Source organism: Mirounga leonina, unplaced genomic scaffold, assembly GCF_011800145.1.
Source record: "Mirounga leonina isolate KUSES-001 unplaced genomic scaffold, KU_Mleo_1.0 Mir_95, whole genome shotgun sequence".
In the NCBI taxonomy this organism is placed as follows: Eukaryota; Metazoa; Chordata; class Mammalia; order Carnivora; family Phocidae; genus Mirounga; species Mirounga leonina.
In genome coordinates, this window is record NW_023270865.1 from 5,386,820 (window position 1) to 5,404,721 (window position 17,902).

At 44.7% G+C, this 17,902-nt stretch overlaps 1 protein-coding gene across 1 annotated transcript in view; it reads left to right on the forward strand.

Moving 5' to 3' along the window:
* ADCY2 (adenylate cyclase 2) overlaps positions 1 to 17,902 on the forward strand; it is a 388,609-nt gene that overhangs the window by 20,902 nt on the left and 349,805 nt on the right. The gene's annotated exons all lie outside the window — the stretch shown is intronic.

The window sequence follows — 17,902 nt, forward strand, 5'->3', positions numbered from 1 at the left end:
TATTATGCCAGGATCCCTCTGGGATCGGAGCCTTACCTGTAACTCTCAAACACTGGTTGTTGCCTTGGACTCTGTCAGTTACTAGATGTTCCTCCTTACACACAGACTTCTGTGACACTGATTTTATATCAACCTGATTCTGTCATATCAATAGGATGGTTTCATGCACCTGTTGGGAACCCATGGTTCTCCATGTTGACCCTGGGAGGCTCTTGGCTTAGGAAATCACTACGCCTGGAGGATGTTAGCTCTCTAGGACTCCCCTCTGTGTGCTGCCATGTGGGTGCATGCTCTGGACTGCCCGAGTAAGCCCTGGGTTGCCTAGGGTGCAGGGTTGGGCTATAGGTATGATATACAAGTTGCCTAGCTTCAAGCTCCTAATCAAAGCCACGGGGTTCTGTAGCCATCCAGGAAGAGAGTGCACTGGGCACTGCGTGGGCTGTCACAGAGTTGGTGGGGACTCTAGAGCGAGGGGTGAGTAGGAGAGGACCAGGAGCCAGAAGTGGAGAGAGGAGAAGACATTAGGAGACCAAGACCAGTGAGGGGGAATTGCTGGAGAGGCCAGAGGAGAAGAGAGATTCAAGATGGCCGTGCACAGAAGGGCTCAAGTGCCCGGTCAAGGAGGAGAGCATTGCTGGTAGGCCATAGCTGGAGAGAGCCCTGGGTGAGCCCAAAGGGGAGGTTTCCAGCGGGTTCTGTTAGGAAGTGGTCTCGTGGCCTCAGCCAAGCCATCATCCCGTTTTGGCCTCAGTTTCCCTTGCAAAGGGAGAGCCTGGACTAGGTGAACTCCTCTTGGTCTCTCTGGCTCTGAAGGACACTGTTATTGTGGACAGAAGAGGCGGTGGTGGCCCTGTCCTTTCCTGCAGCTCTGTGAAGAGGCTCCCCTGGTCAGGGAGGCTCCCCGGCCAGTGTCCCCATCACGGTCCCCTTCAGGCCCCTGGCAGGGCTGGGTATGCACCCCAGGATCCCAGCTCCTTCCTGGCCCCAGCTCCCCTCTGTCCACACACCACGCTCTGGCCTCACCCCGCCGCCTTCCAGGGCACACGCCATCCCTCCCTCCTTCAGCCGGCGCACGTGGGACAGAAACGGGGCACCGGCCGACAGCGGCCCCCCCAGGGCCTGTGTGTGTACCAGCGCCTCCTTGGTTAATGATATGGCTTTTCAAGAGGCCTTACTGTCTGGAAGGGCAAGGATCCTTTCTTTGTTCTTCTGTTTTCCTTTTGTTCCGAATTCTCTGAGCTTGCTTTCCCGTATCAATTACAGAATCAGTTTGTAATGTTCAGTGAAAACTCCAGTTGAGATCTGGATTTAAATTATATGGAATTTCTTAGTTTTTGCTTTGAATGATATGAAGCGTGTAGGAAATAATAAGAGGATACTATAAAAAACATCCAGAGATTTGCTATCATATTGTATTGAGCCTTTCCATGGAATGATGTGGTATGTCCGTCCAATAATTACGGTTTTCTTTTATGTCTGAAGACTTTTTTTTTTTCCTTCATAAAATTGGTAGTGATTTTACTTAGACTTGTTCTTAGGTACCTAACACTTTTTTTTGTTTTATGAAAAGGATTTTTTTTCTAATTACCTTTTCTATTTGGTTAGCATTGATGCATAAGAATACTGTTGTTTTTTATATTAATCTGTATTCAGCAATCTTGGTGAATTCTTATTAGCTCTGTTAGTCTATCTGAGGGTCTCAGCTTATCTATATAGACAGTATTATCATCTTAAGATAATTTAAGAAAATGTTTTTCTCCCTTTCCAGTCCTTAATTCACTCTGTTTGCATGTATTGTATTTTCTAATTGTATCAGCCAGGACTTGTCATGCAGAATCATGGGATGCAAGTGGCCTCAGTCCCGTTTCCAACATAACTGCAGCATCTGTAACTTCACCCGTAATGTTTGCTTTGTTTTTATTATTACAATTTCAGTAGAACCAATTTATGAGGATAAGGACCCCCCACCTGTCTGGAACGTTCTTCTCCCATGGGTTGTGTGGCTCCGTGTACCTTTGTAGACCTTGTCAGGGCAGCCTTCCCCGACCTCCAGGTGCCCCCCATCTGACGACACCCCTCTCCCTGCTGCAGGTTTTCTGTAGCACCTATGATGACTGACTATCCCCTTCGAGGACGTAAGCTCCCGGGGCGGGGGGTGGGGGGGGAGGGTCGTGCCTGTCTTGGCTCTTCGTGTCTTCGAGCCCTCTGCCAAGAGCAGGCTCGCTCCGTGTTGTCATTAATGCGAGGCTATAGTTCTTCATCTCCAGATCGGTTGCTGGATTTTCTTTCTTTCTTCCTTTCTTTCCTTTCTTTCCTTTCTTTCCTTTCTTTCCTTTCTTTCTTTCTTTCTTTCTTTCTTTCTTTCTTTCTTTCTTTCTTTCTTTCTTCCTTCCTTCCTTCCTTCCTTCCTTCCTTCCTTCCTTCCTTCCTTTCTTTCTTTCTTTCTTTCCCTCCTTCCTTCCTTCCTTCCTTCCTTCCTTCCTTCCTTCCTTCCTTCCTTCCTTCCTTCCTTTCCTTCCTTCCTTCCTTCCTTCCTTCCTTCCTTCCTTCCTTTTCTTTTTTGTATCCACTTGTTCTGTTTTTACCTTTTGGTTTTTTGACATTCCTTTTGGTTTTACTGCTGCTCTCCACCTGCTTTTTAAAAATCTTCTGGAGTGTCTTAAACGTACTTATTTCAGAGTCCTCTTACTTCCCGTTGCCTCAGGATTGATCTCTCCCGGGTGTCGAGTTTGTTGGTCAAATGTCTCAGGGTTGGTTATTTTTGTGTGCTTTGACGTCCTTGTTTCCAAGCTCCTCTTGAGTTGGGACATTCTCAGCTCCTGCTCCCCACGTAACCCCCGGGTTCGGGCTGCCTTCCCCGTGCCGCCACGGCCTGGGCAGACCTAGTGTGCAGAGCCTCGGCCCTGTTGGCGTGGCTGGCGGGGTAGCTGGCCCAGCTCGCGCCAGGCCTGAGAAGCCCTCGTGTGGCCCAGTGCTGTGCCTCAGGGTGCCTTTCAGTGAACCCGAGAAAGGCGAGTTGTGCCGCAGGTTGTCCGGCCTGATCAGCGTGTGGCCTGAGGAAGTCCGGGCGCGCAGAAGGGTGGCAGGCACCCAGGGAGGGTTGGCAGCGTGGCGTGGACGGTGCCATGGGGCGTCGAGCAGAAGGGAGAAGAGGAGGCCTGGGGCGGTGTGCCCTCCTGCCCGCCGTCTTTGACGTTGACTTCCACCGGATCAGGCCCCTCTCCACGTCCCCTTCCACCCTGTACCGCCGGCCCCCCGCCCGCGGACGGTTGCTCCACGCAGCTGCCTTCTGGGTGGGGAGGACTTCAGAACGGTATGTTCTTGATGGTCCCAGCAACCCCCAGTGAAGTCGGCGGTACGTCGCACGGTCTGTGGCCCCCCTGCTTTGCGGGGGCGCCTGTGTCTGAGACAGGTGACCTGTGGGCGCGCCTCTGACTTGGCTGGTTTGCCAGCACGCCCTTCGCCGGGCTCTTTCCTGTTGATTAAATGGTAGGCAAGGAGCACAATGCTGCTGTTTTCCATCTTACTTTCCTAAGTGGTTCAAAAATGCTTAAGCAGTGTTGAACTGAATATTTGTAGAGGCTTATAGAAGGTATTTGTTTTCTTGTTCTGTTAGGGGAAGTAAGTGGGATCTTTTTTTTTTTATTATGTTAATCACCATGCATTACATCATTAGTTTTAGATGTAGTGTTCCATGATTCATTGTTTGTGCGTAACACCCAGTGCTCCATGCAGAATGTGCCCTCCTCAATACCCACCACCAGGCGAACCCATCCTCCCACCCCCCTCCCCTCTAGAACCCTGTTTGTTTTTCAGAGTCCATCGTCTCTCATGGTTCATCTCCCCCTCTGATTCCCCCCCTTCATTCCTCCCCTCCTGCTGTCTTCTTCTTCTTCTTCTTTTTTTTAACATATAATGTATTATTTGTTTCAGAGGTACAGATCTGAGATTCAACAGTCTTGCACAATTCACAGCACTCACCATAGCACATACCGTCCCCAGTGTCTATCACCCAGTCACCCCATCCCTCCCACCCCACCCCCCACTCCAGCAACCCTCAGTTTGTTTCCTGAGATTAAGAATTCCTCATATCAGTGAGGTCATATGATACATGTCTTTCTCTGATTGACTTATTTCGCTCAGCATAACACCCTCCAGTTCCATCCACGTTGTTGCAAATGGCAAGCTCTCATTCCTTTCTGAAGGCTGAATAATATTCCATTGTATATATGGACCACATCCTCTTTATCCATTCATCTGTTGATGGACATCTTGGCTCTTTTCACAGTTTGGCTATTGTGGACATTGCTGCTATAAACATCGGGGTGGCACATACCCCTTCGGATCCCTAAATTTGTATCTTTGGGGTAAATACCCAGTAGTGCGATTGCAAGGTTATAGGGTAGCTCTATTTGCAACTTTCTGAGGAACCTCCATACTGTTTTCCAGAGTGGCTGCACCAGCTTGCATTCCCACCGACAGTGTAGGAGGATTCCCCTTTCTCTGCATCCCCACCAACATCTGTCATAGCTGACTACCTGAAGTGGGATCATTTTTATTTTATATTTTTTAAGAAACCAGTGGCCATGAGTACAAGGTGTATCATTCCGTGTTTGGCACATGCCCATGCAGTTCTCACAGCATAGCAGTGGCCCCTGTCCCAGAGCCTCTGGGACAGGGGCCACTGCTGTCCTGAGAGCAGTGAGAGGTCAGGCCCAGAGGAAGAGGCTTAGCGAGATTCACAGAGAGTGTCTCCCAGCGCTGGGGCCAGAAGTCTGACATGGAAGTATGGGCAAAGCCATTCTTCTCCCTCTGCAGGTTCTAGGGGAGGAGCCTTCCTGCCTCCTTCAGCCATGTGTGGTTTCTGGCAGTCCTTGGCATTCCTGGGCTTATAGACACACTGTTCCAGTCACACTCCATTCTTGTCTGTTGGTCCCTTCTTGTCAGGACACCCATCGTACTGGACTTAGGTCTTCTTGTGATGACCTCATCCTCAGTTGATGAGAACTGCAGAGACCCTGTTTCCAAATACGATCATATTCACAGGTACGGGGTGGAGGGTAAGACTCGAACATACCCTTCTTGAGGGACACGGTTCCACTCATGACAGCTCTGATTTCACGGGAAGACACCCCGTTCCCTGTGTGGATTGCAAGAAGCCACGTCCGTCTTGCGTGGCCTGGTGCTCGGGTGTCTGCTGTCTGAGGTTCCCGTAGCTGCTCTTGATGTCGACTGACACTTAAACTGCAAGTCCACCTTGGAATTAAATGTATGCCCTGGAGGTTTTGATGCTCTTTGAAACCAGCGTCTGTCGGGAATTGGATGCGTTCCGGTGTGTGAATATCCTGTTGGAATAAATTCATACGAACACGAAGAGAAGATAACCTGACGATTGCACACGTGGCCACGTACACAAAGAGCATCATGAACTCACGTTCGTACATCAGGGCAGCTGGGTATGCCTCTGCCTGTCTGAGTAACGGAAGTGCTTCTTCTGGGCTCCCGCGTTAGTGACATCGAGGAAGTTTTGCCGGATGCGTTTTCGTAATGCTTTGATTTACTTGGGAAGCCCGAGCTTTTAGATGATGTTTTAGTTAATGAATTTCTGGCAAGAAGGAATGCATTTCATCAGCTGCGCTGATAGCCCTGACTTAGGACCCTCCCTCTGGGATGGGAATACCGTTGAAAAGGTGGCAGGAGGGCGGTCCCCCACATGGCTGGCATCTAGGCAGACAGATGCTGGCTTGGCCAAGTGAGGACAAGACAGCAGAGTCGTATTTGCATTTGTCTCCCGTTTTCTGCTTCCCTCATCCTAACAGCTCATTGAATAGAGTTAAGTGAATGCTTCCATTCCTGACAACCCCATTTGAGCCTTGGCAGGGAGACCTTGCTGAAGTTATTGTATAGATTTGTTAAATTACCGCCAACTTGAAAGGCTAGCAGTTCGCTCCAGGAAGAAGACAGCTCCTTGACCGCATTGCCTAAAAGGACACCAGACATTCAGCATGTGCCTGCATGTTTGCTTACAAAAGTAGGACATCAGTGTGCAAACATCTTTTTTTTTTTTAATTAAAAGCAGGAAAAATGAAAGGAAAGAACAGCTCTTTATAGGCTGTGAGAATTGGTTTGCTTTTCCTTCAGCTCAGTCCCTTAGAATGCTGCTAAAGAAATTTCTTTACCATTGGGAGAGCCGAGTAGCATGTGAACGGAAAGAGAAATCCAGCTCAGGGAGATTGAGCCTCAGGATTCAAGGCTCCCTTCTCTAAGCTTCTGTGCACCAGGGAGGCTTCTCGGAGGGCATTATACACTCACTATGAAAAAGGTTTTAATTCTGAGAAGAACTAAAAAGTAATGCCAATAATTATCTCCTTTAGCAGCAAAAGATCAGTGTTTTTCAAACGATGTATTGTTGTTATTTTAATGGCAGAATATGTACTGACAAAATGTGAATTTTAAGGAAGTGCATCGCAGCTGGACCCAGCCTGAAGTGTAGTTATTTTGAGATCCTGCACATTTCTGGTGGTTTCGCATGGAGGTGGCATGTCTGTATTCTCCCTACTGTTAGTTCCCAGCCGGAGTGAGGGGACCGTCATACTGACTGTGCCGTGCGCTGAGAACCCACTACGACCCTCCCTGGGCTTCCCCAGCCAGAGCCCCAACCTTGCCCGAATAGACCAGTCTGCTGGGGTTTCCAGAACAATCTCTCTGCCTCCTCCTGTCTTTCTCCTCCTGTGGTTTTCTTTAAGGAGCATGGTCCTGGATCCCGAAGATGGGCATCTTAATTAAACTCTTGTCTGGAAATAAAGCACGCACCGCCATTCTCTCTTTGCACTTCTGGAATATCTCTGCCACCCCACGCCCACATCAGTATACATTTTACAGACCGAGTGGTCTTGGAAATGTGTTTGTTCAGGGCTCCGTTCCCAGCGTGCAGCCAGGGTCACAGATGTGGAGATCACACTGCAGAGACCTGTGGAGACACTGAATGCGCATACACGTACCCTGCCTGTCTGCTTGCCTCCTCCACCATCATAGTGATAGAAAACACTTCTTCTTCCCCATGCCAGGCAGTATTCGATGACTTTATCCATAACTTATTTGATCTCTACCACCCTCTGAAGTAAGTACCATTATTACTTGTAGTTTGCAGGTGAGAAAATGAAAACCCAGAGAGGTTAAGCCACCTTCCCAAAGTCACAGAGCTAGGAAGACAGAATCTGAATATAGCTTTCTGGCCTCGTGATCACCATGCGTCATCACCCTGTGCTCCTTGTCATTGAGGATGTGGGGTGTTTCCTGTCCTGCCTTGGCAAACGACAGATTATTGTGATGAGGAAGGGACATATTTGGGAATTCTGAATTGTTCTATCTGAACCCCTTTTGGGTTAGATGTTATTTGGAAAAACTTCACGGAGAGGGAGCTGGTACTTAGAGATGCCGTAAAATTGTTTCAAATTGTTAGCAGATATTCCCAGTTGAGGGGAATGTATGTTTCATTCATCAGATGAATCAACAAGAGAAATGGGACATACTTGACTCAAGAAATAAATGTCCATGTACATATATGAGTCAGTATTATTGTTTGGGAATTAATGATTGCTTTTATGCTGAGGTTAACATCGCTTCCTTCTAGATTCCTTGTAATTTCACTTCTTTCTGCTGGTTTTCTCATCTGGTCGGTTCTTAGCTCCTAAATACCTGTAGAGAGGCTCTTTCTTCCCTATAGGAAAAACCCATCAGACTCCAAGGGCCCTGGGAGGGCATTTGCCAGGATGACAGCTCAGGGCTCAGAGTCCAGTCTAGCCTGGTACAGCTTCTCCCCGAGCTGCTCTGGCTCTGGGTTCTGTTTGTGATCTTATTTGAAGTCTGTGTAGGATGGCTCTCATGCTCCGGAAGGGGCGGGGGTGGGGGGGCACCATCACGAGGATGCTGGTGCTATGTGTGCAGCTCAGGGCATCGGGAAGCACCACCTGGAGAAGTCAACGTGAAGTGGAAAGAAATCATGACTGCCATCTGGAATTTGTCGTGTTTTCGTGAAAGAGCTAGAATTTTACAAGGGAGGAAGAATGTTCTGTGGACTTCCAAAACATCTGTTATTGCCTCGGCTTAAATGGAGACGCTTTGGCTGAGTGAGAGCTTACCGCATTCAGTGTTTGTGAATGACTTCATGAAAGGTTGTGTTTGTAATGGAACTCCAGCTACTTTGTGCTTGTAATCGAGTGGGACGCAGTTGTTATATCCAAAGAAACGTGGGAACCGGTGAATAATACAACCTGTCACCGTCAGGTGGGGGCCGTGCACGCCCAGGCGTGTTTGCCAGGGAGCTGCCAGCATGAAGGGGAGTGGATTCTAGACTCCAGGCTGGAGCAGCAAGTTCTCAGGAAAAAATAAATCCAGAGTTTAAATGATTTCCTATTAAGAGTTGCTAAGCAACACCTCCCTTAGCTTCCCCAGCATTTAGTATTTCAGATTTCCTTTTTTCAGCAGCCACTAATCCCATCCTCACCCAACTCAAGGAAAGGAGTGAGGCATATACCCCCAAATCAAATAAGAAGTTTGCAGGGAGGAGACTCTACAATAAATTTGTAGATTCAGGGTAAACAAATAATTGGGGAGAACAGGTGAATACTGTATTTTATATCATTACCATGAGATTTTTCCTTTCATTCTTTGTTTGCAGTGCTTTGTGTGTGTGTGTGTGTGTGTGTATCTTCTGAATGTAATTTTCTTATTTGTAGAATGGACTTAAGTGTTTTCAGGTGCTCCAGGTTCTGATGGACTCCTGTAGGTCTTGTCCAGTGTGTCACCAGCTCCAGGCTGGGGCTTTACATGTCTGTGTCTAACCCCCTGCTCGGCACCCAGTGCTGGACGCAGAGGGGCAGGCAGAGTACCAGTCGCTGGGAAGGGTTGATAAGGTGCTGAGTGAGGAGCAGGGAGAGTGGTGGGGAGGGCAGGGGGGAGGAGGAGGGGTCCAGTTCTGTCTAAAGATGGTCTATTTAATGCTTTTAAGCCCTGCTCTGGCCAATTGGAGTCTTCCTTCTAAGTATTTTAGTCCAGAGGTTTGTGTTCCCTGCTGGGGATGATAGCAAGAATAAAACATTTTCCAGAGATTCACATCATTTACTTTTTAGACTTTATGGCCTCAGAATGGAGTTTATAATAATTTCTGCATCTCAGCTTCACCACTGCAGAAAAGGTCATTTCTTTCTGCTCGTGGGGTGTGCTCGGACCCCCTGATGAGACCCACAGCTGCCAGGACTGGCTGTCACCCTCCAAGATGCACTTGGGAGTCGTGGCTCCTCGTGGCTGCTGTAAAGCTTGAGGGCACGTGCAGGGATGGCACCGGGAGTGCTCCAGAGTGCTTTAGGAGAGAAGACGCTCCCCAAGAAGGGTGAGCTGACTTCGGCCCCTGGGTGAACGTGCAGCTTGGGGCCATTTGCAGAGTTCAGTGCCGTATCAGTGTCTCGGGGCTGCCAGAACCAAGTGCCACAAATTGAGTGGCTTGCAACTGTACAGTTGTATTGCCCTCTAGTTCTAGAGGCCACAGGTCCAAAATCAAGGTGTGGCAGGGCCGTGCTCGCTCTGACGTCAGAGGAGAATCCTTCCTTGCGTCTTGCCAGCTTCTCGTGGTGGGCTGGCAGTCATGGGCATCCCTCGGATTGCAGCTACATAAGCAGCCTCAGCTCTGTCCTCACGTGGTGTTCCCCCTGGGTCTGTCTGTCAGCACACGGCTGTTTCCCTGTAGGGACGTCAGTCATCCTGGGGGCCAGCCTACTCTTATATGACCTCGTCTTCACTAATTACACCTGCAGTCACCCTGTTTCCAAATAAGCCCACGTTCTGGGGTACTGGGGTCAGGACTTCAACATAACTGTCTTTTTTTTTCTTCTCTCTTTCTCTCCCTATTTATTTATTTATTTGGTGTGGGCACACGATTTAACCCATACGAAGTGCGAGGGAACTGAGATTGAGAGGAGCTGTGGGTCTTATTTCTACTTGCTCATGGTGGACATAAAACACACATTACCTCGTCTGCGCTCACAGCTGCTACATGGTATGTGGGCCCTGTGCAAAATGCAGATGCGGGGCCCCTGGTTCAAAGTGTGTTACGAATTTCAGCACAGTCTCACCAGGGCATTAGACCCGCTGCAGTGCCTTCTAAGCACGCGTCCTGTGTGGCTGCCCAGTTGTGTGCCCTAGCACCCGGGGCTGGGGGAGCTGCAAGGTGGTCCCCGTTTTGAAGGCTTGGAGTTCCAAGTGCTGGTAGTATGTTGATGGCAGTGTGAGGCTGCTTGCTGTTCCTGCCCCCCAGCTTTGCTTCAGGGAGGGGATGATGCTGGTGGGACATGAGCATCCTTCCGGTGTGGGGAGTGGTCCACACCTCAGAGGAAATCAGTGAGAAGAGAAGATGGGAGAAATTAGGAGAGATCTCGAAAGGGTTGCTTGTCACTGCTGGGGGGAAAAAACCCAAAAACCCAGAAGAGAAAACCATCCTAAGCTGAAGGTGGAATCTTTTTTGCTAAAGAAATGTTTCAGCTCCACCACACATGATTGATGACTGCTTTCATCTGCTTGTTTAAATTCAGCTTTTGTTTTAAAGAGCAGCTTTCGTTCTTGAGGTTCTGTTAATATATACCACTCTCTCTGAGTATAGATTGTGTTACATTTATTTTGTTGTAAGCTGGTTTTAGCAATTTTGCTGTCTCATAAATTCAGAGCTGAGATTAATAAGCATACTTTTAAAATCATCCGTGTGATAATTCTACTCAAAAGAGGATGGCATTTCAAATGTCCGGTTCTAAACGCCGATGAAGTAATAGAGACTCAGTTTACCCTCCCACCTTAAACAACTGAAAACTGTGACAAAATACATGAAACGATGGTTTTGAGACCCTGGCTAAGGGATACTACAGGGAAGTGACCTTCATAGGAAGGGAAACAAAAGGGGGAGGGGTCCTATGATTGCCCCAGCTTCCTTCCTCAAGAGCACCTCCAGGCCCTGACAGGGAGGCAGAATCCGAACAAAGCTCAGCAGTTTCATGAAGCTGAAGAAACAGAGTTCAGAGTTTAGGAAGGTAAAGACATTGGAATTCTCAGGACAGGAAACCAAAGAGGAGAGATGAGAGAGCTACAGAGAGAGAGAGAGAGAGAGAGAGGAGCAAGCTCTGGAGACTTGTAGATGGTCCTGTGAAGTCTCCACCTAAGCACCAATTAGCCCATACAGTGGAAGGAACCTACAGTGTCCAAGAAAGAACCTTCAGGAAAGAGCAGTTGGAATGATTCTTGGCACAGGGCCTGGAAGAGTAAGGTGCCAGTGACAGAGGAACATTTCCTGATGTAAAGAGAATCTGTTCATCACGACCTAGCAGTTTCAAATGCTTGTGCACCTCATAGGAGATTCAAAATAGGTGACGTGAAAATCCACAGTCTTACTCAAAGTTTGCACCACTCTTCCAAACTGAAGGGACAATAAGAAAGAAAGTCAACAAAGATACAGGAGATTTTGAAAGTACTACCAAACAGGTTGATCTGATTGGTGTTTATAGAATACCCCACCGAACAACACAGAGCTTTCATATTCCTTTGAACACATATGGAACATTTTTCGAGATAGAACATATTCTTGACTGTAAAAGTCCCCTTGAGTGTGAAAGGGTTACTATCATACAAAGTATGTCCTTCGACCCTAATGGACTTCCATAGAAATCAGTAACACAAAGAAATTTGGAAAATCAGTCAGTAATTGCAAACTAAACAACACATTTCTAAATAGCCCATGAGTCCAAGAAGAAATTACAAGGGGGATCAGAAAGTATGTTGAACTGAATGAAATGAAAATGTGATGCCTCACAACTTGGGGGATGCACCCTAAATGGTGCTTGGAGGGAACTTATTGATCATTTATACAACAAAAGGTGAAGGGCTCAAATCAGTCACTTAGGCTTCCACCTTCAGAAACTAGAAGAGGTAGTGCAAATTAGAAGAAAAGAAATTAAACAAAGGAGCAGAAAACAATGAAGTTGTAAACAGAAACACAATAGAGAAAAATCAATGAGACTAAACTGGTTCTTTGAGATGGTCAATAAAATTGATAAAACTCTAAGTAGACTGATCAGAAATCATGAAATAAGATGAAATTTCCAATTTTAGGAATATGAGAGGGATAGTCACTATAGGTTCCAGTCTTTAAAAGCTAAAGAAATGTTATGAACAGCTTTTTGCCAATAAATCCCACAGTCTAGATGAAATGGAAAAATTCCTTGAAAAGCAAACTAACAGTTCCTTTAAGAAGGAATAGATAACCTGAATAGCCCTATATGTATAAAGTAATTTGAATATGTAGTTAAATATCTTCCCACAAAAAAAAAATTCGGGTTCAGATGTCTCTCCTGGTGAGTTCTTACCAAAATTTTAGGAAAAAATAATCCCAATACTACACAAATTCTTCCACAAAATTGAAGAGGGAACATTCCCCAACTCATATCATGAGGCTGCCATTACTCATACCAAAACCAAAGGCCTTACAAGGAAAGAAAACTAAGACCAAAACTATCATGAAAAAGAAAATAAAATATATACTATATATATTCATATATTTTATATGTAAAATACAGCATGACCAAATGGAGTTTATCTCAAGAATTCAAAGTTGGTTTAACATTAAAAAATCAATTGGTGTGATTCCTCACATTAACAGATCATTTCAGTAAACACTCTACTCTCATTTCTGGAGATACAGAGGAGGCATTTGACACAATTCGACACCTATTCATGGAGTGTCACTCAGCAGTCTAGGAATAGAAAGGAACCACCTCAAACTGATTCAAGACAATTGTGAAAAAGTGTAGCATGGTTCCTGATAGTGAAAGACTGAACGCTGTCCCCCTGTGATCCAGAGTAAAGTCAGGATGATCACTCCTGCCATGTCTCCTCAGCCTTATACAGACACCCTAGCTGGTGCAGATGGCGAGAGGAAGCAGTAAACGACATGCAGACTAGAAAATAAGACATCGAGTTACTGTGTGTGTGTGGGGGGTGCGCACATGCACACTGTCCATTATGGTAGACTCGAGCCACATGTTGCTAAGGAGCATTTCTGTGTTTTGAATTAAGAGATGCTCCCAAGTGTAAACACTTACTTTTAAATACCAAGTATGAAAAAAAGAATGTAAACTATTAATAATTTTTAAAACTCATTACATGATAAAATGATAATGTTTTGGGAAAAGTAGGCTAAATATGATAAATATGTGTTATTAAAATCAAATTTACCTACTTTTAATGTGACTGCTGAAAACCTTAATATTATACATGTGGCCTGCATTATGTGTGCATGGGATATTGGTCTGTATTGAAAATCCTGTGGAAACTGAAAACACTACCAGAACAAGTAAGTGGCTTTAGTGAGGTTGCAGTTTACAAGGTTGAGATATAGAAATACACTGTATTCCTGTATATTAGAACCTTCCATTCAGAAACTAAAAAAAAAAAAAAAAGCCATTTAATATAGCATCAAAAATATAAAATACTTAGGAATAAATTTGAATAAATGTGTATAACTGTTCTACGTAAAAACTAAAAGATTGACAGAAATTAAAGAAATGAATATGTAGAGAGAGGCAGAGTCTGTTCATGGACCCAAAGACTTGTTGTTCAGTTGCCAGTCCTGCCCAAATTCATCTTCTGTAGGTTCAATGTGATCTTAGTGAAAATTCCAGCAAGCTTTTTTGTAGGGAATAATGAGCAGATTCTAACATGTAGATGGACGTGCAAAACCCCTAGGATAGTCAGAACAAATTTGAGAAAGCAGAGCATGGAGAGGTTACCCTACTGGATTCAGGACATCTTATAAAACTACAGTAATCAGCATAGTGTAATATTCATGAAACAACAGACACTTAGACCAGTGGGATTCAATAGCTTGTCCGGAAATAGTCCCACATATATACACAGTCAATGTATTTTTGACTGTATTCCAGGCCAGTTCAATGGGGAAAGTGTAAGCTTTTCAACAATAGCTGCTGAAAACGTTGCATATCTGTGTGCAAAAAATGAACTTCCATCCTGAGCTCATGCAGTGCATAAAAATTAACTGAAAATGGATTGTAGACTTAAAATATAGTTCTAAAATTATGACACTTGCAGAAGAAAACATGAAAGAAGATCTTGGTACCCTTGGGTTAGAAAGCTGTTTCTTTTTTTTTTTTTTTAAAGATTTTATTCATTTATTTGATAGAGAGATAGCGAGAGCAGGAACACAAGTAGGGGGAGCGAGGGAGAGGGAGAAGCGGGCTCCCCGCTCAGCAGGGAGCCCGATGTGGGGCTCGATCCCAGGACTCTGGGATCATGACCTGAGCTGAAGGCAGACGCTTAACGACTGAGCCACCCAGGCGCCCCATAGAAAGCTGTTTCTTAAATAGAACGCCAAAAATTGTGACCTGTTAAATTGGGGGGGAAAAACCCATTGATAGGATTTGATCAAAATTAAAAACTTTTACTATTCAAAGGCACTGTGAAGAAAGTGACCATGTGAGCTGCAGGCCGGGAAAAACAGGTACAAAACGTACATCATACCTGACAAAGGACTTGTATTTTGGATGTATAACAGATCCTTACAACCCAATTTTACCTACTTTTTTAAAAAGATTTTATTTTTATTTTTTGAAGTAATCTCCCACCCAGGGTGGGGCTCGAACTCATAACCCCGAGATCAAGGGTCTCACGCTCCACTGACTGAGCCGGCCAGGTGCCCCCGCTCATTTTACCTCAATAAAGGGGGGAAATAGCGTGTGAGGTAGCATGCAAATTTTCACATAGTCCGTTTCACATTATCGATACAGAGATTTTATGACTTGTCAAAAACATGTCGCAGATCTGGGGTGGAACCCACTGCTACTTCCCTCTTTCCTTGCATTCAGACGTGTTGGCTCACCAGCTCTTGGCAATGTCCCCTCCTTGCCTTTGTAATGGCTAAGGGAGAGGGGGAATCTTTAAGGAGAATAAAGTCATTCTAAGAGATTGGTAGTATTTCCATTTTTATCAGGTCTGAGGAGGAGATGATTCCTTGAGCAAAGATTGATTACCTATTAAACTTTTTAAAAGATGGGCAGATCAATTGCTGAGTCGTTTGACACTCAGTTTCTGTTCAGCCTGGTTTTTAAAATAATATTTTCTATTGAACATGATATACACATACAAAACACCTAGGTCCATCATCTGTATTTTTGTAATGCTCTCGATATGCAAAAATCACTTTTATTACTCTTTTTATCTCCTGATGGGGGAATTAGCTAAAGAACCAAATATTCCAAGAAGCATAAAAACACAGGTTTTTATGGTGTATTACTCTAAAAGTTGTGAAACAATGAAGTAACCTTCACTTCTTGTAGACAGACAAACTTATTTTTGTAGAAGGGAAATAAATGGGAGTGTATTATCATAAAATAAAAAAAAATATCAAATCTCACTTTGTCCTTTTAGCCCAGATATGGGTCAACAGACCAAGGTGTCAGAGGGAGAGCTCACAAAGACCCTGTCTTGTGCGGCTGAGGGCCCGCATCGGACTCCCTGCTCTGTGGGAAGCCTGCTTCTCCCTCTCCCATTCCCCCTGCTTGTGTTCCCTCTCTCGCTGTCTCTCTCTCTATCAAATAAATAAATAAAATCTTTAAAAAAAAAAATCTGAATTCTAGGTGAATCATAATCTAAATGAGGAAAGCACATCATTGGGGTTTTCATAAAAATGTAGAGGGAATGCTCTTCATAACAGTGTTATAGAGCCCATGAGATAAGCCATGGGAAGCAGAAAGCAAACAGACAAAAAAAAAAAACCAGAACACAGTATGAAAGGAAAGTGATGAAGAACTGTAGAAGGGAAGACCCATCCCAGTTGTTGTTATTGTTCTGTAAATACACAAGAGACTGTCTTCGGTGCATGCCCAAGGAAGCATGTGGACAAATCAGTGGGGGACTGGATAAATCAATTTCAGTGTTTTCACTGAAACTAAGAATCAAATGAGCAAAATAGATCTACATATATCAACACCGATAAATCTTAAAAGCATAGTGTTGAGTGAAGCAGGAAGTCTCAAAATTATACCGATAATACATGTGTCTACATTTTGAATACTTCGGAGCACAACCATTAGATGAAAACACAGATGACCTACTGATCTTCGCCTCCTGGTTTTTTCTGGGGAAGGAAGAAAGAGGATGGGAAAGGGAGATTGTAGCTCTGACTTCCCCAGTGTCCGTGTGTTTCCTAAATATACATAATACAAGTCAAAGTATAGCATCCAGGGCCAATTGGGTATCATGTGCAGTGTACAAGGTGATTTATGGGTGGCTGCCCTATTATTTGTTGTACTTTTAAAAATTCTTGTTTTACTGGTTTTAGTTTTTTTTTTTTTTACCTTTTATAGTAAATTTTAATAATGAAAAGATATCAGACATACTGAATATAAGTCTGCTTTTGACATGCCTTTGACAGGCATTTGCCAGCTGGCTTTGAGAATCCAGCTCCATTATCTGCCTTGCAGCTGAGGGCCCTGTCCACCCACTGCTCCCTTGCCCCACAGCCCCCGATGTGATGTTCACCATCATGAAAAATCAACCCTCCTTTCCCCCAGCTCCCCAAATTTGTGTTAGTGTTACTAGTTTTAATAAGAAGTGTTCTATTTTTGAAACTTAAAAAACATTATACAGCACTTTACAAATGCCAGGGAATGTAACACTGAATGATGTTGGGATTTGGTCAGTGGGATCTGCATTTAACAGTGAATGAAAACCCAATCAAGGGTTCAAAGATTATGCTCATTGGAGCACTGGGTGTTATGCACAAACAATGAATCATGGAACACTACATCTAAAACTAATGATGTAATGTATGGGGATTAACATAAGAATAATAATAAATAAATAAAAGGTGACATCATTACATTTATTTGGAATAAATACTTGGGGGATTAATGGACCTAATCCTTAAATCCTATAAAGCAGTTCTTATTATAATTAAATATTAATTGTTTTTGTTGGTTCCCAGCTATTCTAAAAAAATAAACAACAACCCAAAACCACACAAACCAAACGATTGAAAAAATATAATGAGAATGATTAAAAGGAAGGCATCTGGGCCTTGAAATATGCATGCTCCTGAGTGCGACATGGCTATATCTTTTAACAGTTTTTCCTGCTGACCCATGTGATGGCAATTGTATCCTTAGCATGGAAAAATTAAATAAAATAATTGTACGTTGATAAAAATCCTGCCACTCACTTCCTTCAGTTGTCTTTTGCGTGTCTTCTCGAAGTACATGCTATAGTCTAACTGCAAGGACACAGTGTGGTGCATGCAGGGACTTGGTCCACATTTCCTGCTTTGAATTCCATGTCAGCTTCCTGCTGCAAACATCTTTGAGGAAGATGAAACTCAGAATCTAAATAGGATAATCGATCCTTAACTTCTTGCCTTGTTGGAAATGCAAAGTCACCAAGGCTAAGTAGGAGACAGATGGATGCTGCATGCTTTAAGGATGAGCACAGACTTCCAGGGCTGTCTTATGAACTGAAAATGGAAACATGCTTTTATCATTTGCAGGGCATCTATCTGCTGGTCCTGGTGTGGCCTCTGGTTATTTGTGAGTTCACAGTGGGGTGGGGGGTGGAGAACACAGAGTCCTTAAACCTCATGGGGTAGAAGTAGGGTCCTAAAAAGATGTACTCCAGTATCATGATTATAAAGAGCCAGTTTTTTCAGCTAGGATTTCTTGGGTGTCTGTCTTGTGGGAGGTCTGCATGGGTCCAGAGTCTCTTGTTGCTTTATAGGATGATCTGATTGTGGGGAATTCACTTTCATCCAAAATGCCAATATATGATTTTACTGCTACTCAGAGAATGCTCCTGTCTG